Source organism: Anomalospiza imberbis, chromosome 16, assembly GCF_031753505.1.
Source record: "Anomalospiza imberbis isolate Cuckoo-Finch-1a 21T00152 chromosome 16, ASM3175350v1, whole genome shotgun sequence".
In the NCBI taxonomy this organism is placed as follows: Eukaryota; Metazoa; Chordata; class Aves; order Passeriformes; family Viduidae; genus Anomalospiza; species Anomalospiza imberbis.
The window spans coordinates 10,460,979-10,467,949 of record NC_089696.1 but is presented as its reverse complement, the minus strand read 5'-3'; the positions used below and the strand labels follow the sequence as shown (position 1 = coordinate 10,467,949).

At 42.8% G+C, this 6,971-nt stretch overlaps 1 long non-coding RNA gene across 1 annotated transcript; it reads left to right on the top strand.

Annotated features, from left to right (window-relative positions):
* The first annotated feature begins 222 nt into the window (after positions 1 to 222).
* On the top strand, positions 223 to 4,430 carry LOC137483370 (uncharacterized). The gene is made up of 2 exons (XR_011004441.1): positions 223 to 336; positions 3,376 to 4,430. It is a non-coding gene; the product is annotated as an uncharacterized lncRNA (long non-coding RNA).
* The last annotated feature ends 2,541 nt before the right edge of the window (positions 4,431 to 6,971 follow it).

Here is a 6,971-nt window from a genome sequence, read left to right as displayed (position 1 = left end):
CAAAGATTGTACTTAAATACTCAGAGGGAGACAAAGGGACAGAAAATTCTCTTCATTGCACCCCTTTAATTTTTTGAAGAAAGAAAGGGGTAAAGAAACCTCGGAAAAGGTGCAAGATTCATTTCTGCCAATGAATCGATTACTTGATTACAATGTTAATAACTTCACATCCTTTATTTCTCTTACTGCCTCTGCACTTGGATTGACTTGATGTGTCATCCTGCATTTGAACATCAGCCAATAGCCTGAGATGTTGTAGTCACTTGGGTGTCCCAGTGCTGTCATAGTTTTGTTCACATAGCATTGAAAACAAAAGCTGGGATTTGTTTCATAAAGGTAGGCATGACCTTCAGGGAGGCAGGGTGGGTGGGAAAAGAAGAGAGGGAAAAGGGATTATGTTAATCTCTAAAAAATGAGAGAATTCAGCTTGGGAAAGTGTCCCATTGATTGAAAAAATAAATAAACAAATAAATAAGTAAATAAATGCATCCCAAGGCATTAGAAAAGAGTGAATGGTAACAATCCTGTCAAGAACTATGGTACTACCGGGAGATTTCAGAACACTATTCAAAACTAAAAACATTCAGGTTGCAGCACAGTATTAAAAAAATGCTGATGCCCATGGAAACATTTTTTTATGAGGCAGAGGTAGACAGATTGAGATAAAATACAACTTAGCATCCTGACCTGCCATTAGCACTGTGGAGTTTTGTCAATCCTGACACAAGCCAAGAGCACTGGGCTTGACCTTGGTGGGATTCCTGTCAATGCTTCTTCAGGCAGGAAGTTCACCCAGGCCTGTTTTGTATGCAGAACAGGTCACACCAGGCATACCTCACCCTTCTGTGCCTGGGATGAGCAGCAGACTCTCTGGCATATGTGACTTCTTTACACAGATGACATGCACAGGTTCAGTCAGATATGCAAAAATCTTTGCAGCTCATTGAGGAGGCCCATAATTTTGCTCAAAGGAAGGTCAAGAAGAGGTCCATGAAATGCTGGCTTGGCACAACAAAGGTCCAGCAGCATACAGCATCTGGCAGGGGATGTAACATTACCCTAGGAACCTGGTTATTGATGACTTTTTATCTTGAGGCACTCAGCTTTGAACATCTTTGCTTGAACACTGAAATAGCAAGTTCTCAGGATCTCTGTGAACGAGACCTGAGCCATCCTAAACTGGCTGTATCTACCCAGCACCTTTCAGACCGTTGGCTCCCACTGTCACCTATTTGTAGGTACAGATCCCCTAATTAGTGTGGGTGCACTATAGCCCTGCATCATAAAAGACCTGAATCCATTCCTAAATTACCACTTACACTGGGTCACACAGAAATGAACTTTTATGCTCTTCCAATTTCCCAGGACCTGAAGTAATACACTTAAGAAATAAGAAATAAGTCCTCCCGGGATCCAAGCCAAATTCTCTTATTGAAAACACATACTGTGTATTAAACCACAGATCCTTCAGTGTGACTGGCCTGTTTTCATAACACGTGGCTTACAAAGGCCCCAGCAGACAGCAGAGAGTGAAATTGCCTGATGACCTCTTCTGCTGACAGCCCCTGTTGCTCATCTTCAACACTTTTGATAGAACACAGCACATTCCTTTAAATATTTTATCCACTCAGTGATCAAGGGTGAAGCAAAGGACTAACAAGAAATGACAAGTAAAATAACTACATTTCCGGACCTGACAACACCCTTTATTTTTAATTTTACCAGGGCTGGGGATAGAGATTAAAGTACAACTTTGACAAGAGATTAAACATGTGAGTTTAGGAGTTGAATTACATTATACCTAACCTGATCTGCAAGTTCATTTGGAAACAGAAGGAAGTAAAAGAAAACAGGTCAAGAAATCTGGTGTTTCCTTGAATTGCCCCAAATGCTCTTCTTTTCTGTGTGAATTTCTCTTGTAAAAATGCACTAATTTCTTCATAGTGAAACCTGACCCAACCATAAAGAAGCAGACTATAATGATGATAGGACAAGGTGTCTAACTAGATTAAATAAGACAAAGTGAAATTTCCCAATATTTCTAAAAACAGTTTTGTACTCAGTATCTGAAATTCCTAAATGCAGTTGTTTAGGAGCAGTCTAATGGATGTTCCTATGGAAAATATTTGTAAAATATTAATAGCATACTCTATTTACATTAATGCTATATTTTACCTGTAATATTTCTCACCTCTATTATTGCTTTAGTCCCTTATCCTAGACAGACTTAAGTACCTGAATAACAAATAAAAGGGAGAGGCAGTGGGGAGGAGTGAGAAAGATTTTTCTCCCAGGACAAAATTGTGAGAGATCTTTGGAGTTTCCATGGCTAAAAAGCAAGTTTATCATCAAAATGCATCCATGTTAATTATTTTTTTTTTAGTTTTTTAATTGGACTTGTGCAAATCTAGCATCACCAGACAAATATCCAGGTGACACTGAACACCCTGTCACAGTTCCCTCCTAGGGAGCATGGCCAAAACAGTTGAGTCACAAATGATTTTTAAGCTTTTTTTATTTTAAGCTCTGTTTGAGTCATTTAGAAACCTGATTTCACTGTGCTTTAGAATAAATATGTTACAAAAATAAATGAAAGAGTGAAGATTTCTTTCACTGCCAGTGGGTTTGGGCTATCTGTGGAACTGCAGAGGTACAGGTGAAGTGTCACTTCCAAGCAACCAGATTCTTTCTCCTTGTAAGCAACTTTTTCAGAAAGGCAGAGATCCTTGTGCTTTGCAGATGTTCCAAATCTGAGATTCTTATACTAAAACCTGTTCCTTGAAATCAATCGTCTGTCAGAAGCCTCAGCAGTGCTCAGTGAGAATGTCAGTCACAGAATTACCCCCTGTGGGAATCAGCTCTGGTACAAAGAGCCCCCCGGCACACAGGCAGCCAGAGCCTGCTGAGCTACAGCAGTTCAACAACAACAGCAACAAAATACTGAAAAAGGAACAGACTAAAAACGATTTCTGGACTATGAAGTCAGCCCATTAATATAACGCTGAGCAGCTCCAGGCAGAGTGCAGGCTCCAGGTGCACTTGCAGTGACATGGCTCGTGGTGCCTCCAATGCCAGCAATCCAGCCCCTTCTCCCCATCACTGTCCCCACAAAGACGAGATTATGATTATAAATTGATACTATAAAAAGAAAGTGTGATATGATCACAAATTAAGGCAATGCTTCCTCAGTGGTCATGCTGAGAACAAACTTCTGCTACCTCCAGTGAAGCCTGAAAGCTACCTAACGACCTGACAAAGCAAATCATTAGCAGCATTTCACCTAGGTCTTAAAATATTTTCATTGCAAATGACTCTCCCATTAGATGAATGCCCCTTGCAGAAAGTAATTACCCTTTCTTTGAACTTGCATCTCAGAAATTTGAAACAATGGGAAAAAATGACAGAGAAGAATAAGCACATACTTTTTATGAGTTGTCCCCCTTCCCTCTGCCGGTACCACAACAGTAATGGAGTGAGGGGCAGGTGAACAGCCTGAATTTTCAGAATGAGAGTTTAAGGAGGCTGCAAAAGATGTCATGACCAAGAGGTAGCTCTCACCAGCCATTCCTTTACGGGAGCTGCTGTGACATATGTGAGCTGCCAGGACAGTCCCAGTGAGCTGCCAGGACACTTGGGTCCTTGTTGGAGCTCCAAGGGCACGAGCCAGAGTGCACAGCCCAGCACTGCTGGCTGTCTGTCTGGCTGGCTGTCTGCACACTCCCTGTGCTGAGCAGGGCACAGCAATCCTTACAACTCATCTCAAATATGCACCCTAGCTGCAGGCTGGATTTTCTGAAAGGTTTGCTTGCTGCGTGTCCCAGCTAAGCTGAGTGTGAAAACTGACAGGAGACGAAGCCACAGGATCTGGGCTGACATTTACAACTTCTTCAGCTCTCGGAAACAAACACCGACTTGTAACTCTGCATCAGCAAATTATTCTTTTTTTTTTTTTCCTGTGTGTGCATCTGCTGAGAGATACTGGCTAAAATTACAGTGGGTACTCTTTCTGCATGGACCTACCTGTGTGTATATATATGCATTAGCACACAGATATTTAAAATGGAAAGGAAGAAAATTGAATTGTGAATTAATAACTTATATTAATTCGTTGTTTTAAATTAATGTTTTGGTCATTCACATTGGGTTTGACTCAAAATAACAAGTCCATCTGTCTGAAGAAGATATATCCAGATGCTAATATCAAGACAACAATGCAAGACCATGCTATTAGGAAAAAAAGAAGATTCTCTACACTAAGAAGTCAATATAGCTCTTATGTGAAAGAAATAAAGTGTGTATCTATCTCTGTATAGGATTTTTCCAGACTTAGGAGAAAGCTATTACAGAGGATGAATCAAAAACAAAGTAACATTTATTGGTGCTTTCTTTAAGGGAAGAGAAGAGAGAATAAAATTTGCTCTATCATAAAATATTTACATGGGTTTTTCTGTAAATCACAGTAGAAAGAAAATAATAGGACAGAAAAGGAAGATGATGTTCAAACAAAGATTCTGAAAGTGATTTTCTTCAGTACAGTTAGAGAGAAAAAAACAAAAAAGAGAAAGAGTGAGACTGCACGCTCCATTTGAGTGTTTTATGCCATGCATGCTAACGAGCACTCCCTGCACACCCAGCCCTACAGCTCTGCCAGCAGGAATTGCAGCTGACATCAGGCATCTCCAGAGGTCCAGCACAGCTTCCCAGAGTCCTGAACAGCCCCTGGCCCCGTGGTGACACAGCCCTGGGCTGGTGTCACCTTGCGCAGAGGAGCTCAGGGGGCAGCACAGCCCCGGGCACAGCCTGGTCCTGGGGGTCCCTGAGCACCTGCTGGGAGAACCCCCTCACCTCCAGCACAGACAGCACTCAGTCCAGAGCCAAACCACTCCTACACCACCAGCAGCCTCCTCCTCCTGCCACAGAGCCCAGCATGTCCTGCATCATCCTCACATGGTGATAAAACACCACAGCACAGCAAACTCCCTCTGCACTCCTGAGCTGTGTGACCTGTCCTGTCCTGGGGACAAGGGCTCCAGCCTCCCTCTGTGCCGGGGACAAGGGCTCCAAGTCAGCCCCAGAGCTCTGTCCTGGGGACAAGGGCTCCAAGTCAGCCCCAGAGCTCTGTCCTGGGGACAAGGGCTCCAGCCTCCCTCTGTGCCGGGGACAAGGGCTCCAAGTCAGCCCCAGAGCTCTGTCCTGGGAAGAAGGGCTCCAAGTCAGCCCCAGAGCTCCTGTGTCGGGGACAAGGGCTCCAAGTCAGCCCCAGAGCTCCTGTCCTGGGGACAAGGGCTCCAGCCCAGCCCCAGAACCCCCGTGCTGGGCACAGGAGCTCCAGCCCAGACCCAGGGATGCCAAGACAGGTCAGGGCAGTGCTGGGCAGGTGGAAGCTCCAGCCCAGGCTCCTCAGGGTGTCCCCAGCCTGCACAGCTGGGGCAAGCTGGTTGGCACCACCCATATTTTACAAACCTCTCATTGATAGCACTGCAGTCAGAAATAGTTTGGGGTTTTTCAGCTGGGTTGGTTGGTTTCCATGGTCTAAACCTAAAAGCAGGTGTAAATGTGTGCAGGATCATGGCAATAATTTAGAACTAAACCCCTTTGGATTTCAAACAGCTTCAGCTTTCACTATGAGCATTTCTACCATCTCTATTAATTGCACCCAGTGGAATTTTCAGGAAGTACAGCTTTAATTTCAAGGGGGGAAAAATATATTACATAGACTTTTTAGACTTTTGAATTAAAAAAAAAAAAAAAAACAAATCACTAAAAAAATAAAAAACCCACATCATTTTACTTAGAAAACACCACAACATTTTCTACTTAGCCACTTCTAGTTTTGTCCACTCCAACTTTAAATTTTGCTCAGAGCTGCTAATTTCAGGGAAAAAACGAAAAGACGTCATATATCTCATATAATTCAGGTATTGCACTGCAAAAAGTGTCTTCAAAGCACAGATTTGGGCAAAGAACATCCTGCAGAGATTTGATGAGAAGCTTTTATGCTTAAGCGATAGCTTTTGTGCTGTATACAAGGAGGAGGAAATAGCTATTCAGACAGAAAAACAGTGATCTATTTTTCCAGAGAATGAAACCTGTGAATATAACAAAGATGATCTGCAGCACAAGAAGCACAGTGGATCACTGACATTGCCCCTCTGCCAGGTAAATGCACAGAATGCTTCCAGCTCACCACCAATTTCAGTTTGCAGGCTGTGATGGATATTTACTCTTTCTTGCCCCTTAAGTCTGTTTTCCAGCACTGTCATGAGGTGACAGGATTTTGTAGGGGACAGTCAAAGATGGAGATAATGACCAGCATAAGGACTAGAGCACTTTTTGTAGTGATTGAGTATTTTCCAAGACTTGCACTTAATTAGAGCTGGAGTGTGTCTCTGGAAATGTGCATGTGTTCTCTCCTCTCTGTTATCTGTCACATCACATTTTTGCTCAACATAATGCAGCAAACCTTTGAGTGATTTGTGGAATATATTAACATAGTTTAACAGAGTGTGTGTAAGCTTTACATGCTAGTGCTGTAAGAGAAGGTGATAGGTCAGAATAAAATGGATGATTTTAAAAAAAAGTTGATTAATTTCTGTGGCACTGCTTCAAAAAGATCTGTTGGAACAGAAGACTCGACTCACTCCTTGTGAATATCTTAATTACACAAAGTGAAAGAACAATGCTGGGGCTGTGATCCTCCCTGCTCCACCACGCATTACTCCTACAAAGTTAGGGAACAGTCAGTGGTTTTTGTAATGTGGGGCTACATTTCAGCACTCATCCTACACACCCTTGCTGGGTCCTCCAACTCAGCTGTCTCATCTTGGAGCTCTCATCATCCTTTGTTCCAGCCACCCAAAATCAAAGCTCAGCATGTTCTGAGGTGTTTTTCTCTTGAAGGATGGGATTACGTGTTAGAATAAATCTTTTTTTTCTTGGACTGGCCCCCAAGGAGGGGCACAGTGACTTTC